This window comes from Octopus bimaculoides, chromosome 2 (assembly GCF_001194135.2).
Source record: "Octopus bimaculoides isolate UCB-OBI-ISO-001 chromosome 2, ASM119413v2, whole genome shotgun sequence".
NCBI classification, from domain to species: domain Eukaryota; kingdom Metazoa; phylum Mollusca; class Cephalopoda; order Octopoda; family Octopodidae; genus Octopus; species Octopus bimaculoides.
Window position 1 is genome coordinate 140,370,849 of NC_068982.1, and position 2,698 is coordinate 140,373,546.

The following is a 2,698-nucleotide window of genomic DNA, read 5'->3' on the forward strand; positions in this document are numbered from 1 at the left end:
TATATATATATATATATATATGGGTGTATGTGTGTGTATCGATGTGTGTGTATCGATGTGTGTGTATCGATGTGTGTGTATCGATGTGTGTGTATCGATGTGTGTATCGACTTATATATACAAAGTGAGAATTTACAAAATAAAACAAAAGACGAAAAAGAATTTACAAAAAAAAAACAACAAAAGACGAAAAACAACAAGCAAATGTATTAGCTTAACGCTCCGAAAGTGAGAAAGTCTTTTACGTTTCGATCCTACGCTCTTCGACATAAAGTAACATAGAAATAAACAGGGAGAGAAAATAGAAAAAGGTATAGTAGCTAGCGATCTATAATGGCGAATGCGTAAGTGCAGAGGTACCAAGGATCAACTCCTAATAGACAAAACTGTACTTAGAGATTTCAAGAGGACGAAAATTAATATAGTCATGTCATGGATCGATTATCGAAAGGCATACGATATGATCCCACATTCAGTAGACATGCTTGTATTACTACATGCTGCTGTTTCGAAATTATATAGAAACCGCTCCGTTTGTAGACCCAAATCAGCCGTCTTCTTTGCTTTATTAAATAAAGAATGATTTTAGTTGTAAATGAAACCGAGTGGTGATTTATTCGGTTTGTAAGATAACGGCGGCGTGGTATGTTGTTTAGTAAAGTACTTTCTGTATATTTCTAGGAAACATACTAAATGCAAACATTTTATGATGATTGTGTCATCTCAGGGGAAAAATATAAATATTTTCTATGTTATTGAAGTGAATAATTTTTACATTCATATTGAAAATTGTATATCACTTCAGTAATTTTAATTTCATGTCGAATAATTATATACAAAGTTACTTTTATTTGATATGATGTAGTGGAGGTAACTCGGCGTTACCGATGCTGCATGATATATTTATGATTTTGTATTAAATTTGATTTGATAATAATTTGATTGAAATAATAATTTTGTAAACGTTTTATGATCGTTTTGTGTGAGGCACGTCTTCAAGTGATGTACATTTAAATTTAAATATAATTCTTTATTAAACAGAAAGTAGGTACTGTTTTGATATTGCATGATTAAACGAATATATTTTTGTGTTCATTATTGATATTTTCCATTACAATCGCTGATATTCTACACACGCAAATATTGTTTCCATTTTCGAATGTTTTGCCATTTTGTTAATTTCTCTCATGACCAGCATATCTCAAATAATCGTTCTAAATGCACGTGAAAGCTGTCATATAATCATATATAATAATTGATATTACTGTTTTGAGACCAGTCAGTGGTATGGGGTGTAACACCTACACAGATTTCTCTTTTGGAATATGAGAACAGTGCTTTCCTGTCTTGATTACAGTCAGACGCCTGGACACCAATACATCTACAAACACGCATACACACACACATACACACACATACACACACGCACACACACATAGAGACGGACTCACGCACCCACATTAATATATAAAAATGTACACATCTACAAATGCTGCTCTAGCATATTTTATGTATAAACAGATAACATGAATAAAATACGCAGCAAAACTAAAAATACATAAACGTATGATTAAATTCCACTCCATATTTCTGTACGATAATTATTGAAAGGAAACAACAGAACAACATGTATTTTCATTTGAATTTCATTTAATATTCCTCCTGAAGCTTAGATGGATTTTTGGATCAATCATTGATTTGCATCTCATGTCGTATATTACTACAAGTTTTGACACGACGATATCGTCAACTAAACCCACATCTCTTATATACACTCTGTGTCGAATAACTAGAAGTGAGTTTATGCATATAGACATTGTGCTTTAATATCGTCGATGAGCCTTTCCTTCCTCTTATAATGTTTACAATTATATTCCAAGCAATTTTCTCAATAAATATATTGCAAAATGCGTTCAATATTTAGCGTGATGTTAATGTAAATAATAATACGCTGAAATAAACGCTGTTTCGTTCCACAGCATTTAGATAATAACTTCTCAGGAGACATATTAATTTTACAGGGATTCTTCGAAATTTGTTCTCCATTACAAATTGATAGAGGGGCGTTCTTTATTAATTCAATGGACAATGTGTGATAGGATAAGCTTGCATTATTTACACAAATAAGAATGAATTTGTCGGTTGCCTCCCAAGTCGTATATTACAACAAACAAAAGTAACTAGTTAACTGATATTTACAAAACCAGCATAAGACATATCGTTCAAAAAATAATCCTACATCCTCATTAAAACCAATCACTGCATGTTCTAGAAATAGTAGCTTTAGTATTTTAAATATGAATATACTATTTTAAATATCAACTCATAAATAGCTTCTGTAAACTAATGAAAAATCCGTCTGGTCCTAACGAAAATTCTTCTTCGTCAACATTATCCTTGGACAAAGCTACTGCAGCGGAAGCACCATCATCGTCATCGTCGTTGTCCTCGTCGTCGTCGTCGTCATCATCATCATCATCATCATCATCATCATCATCATCATCATCGTCATCATAATCATCATCATCATCATCGTTATCACGGTCGTCGTCATCATCATCATAAACAAATTACTACCACCACCACCTCCACAACAACAACAACTAGACACATTATGAATTCATTAGTTACATTATACATGCATAAAGAAAAATATTTATACATGCATACACGTGTATAATATATACATATATATATA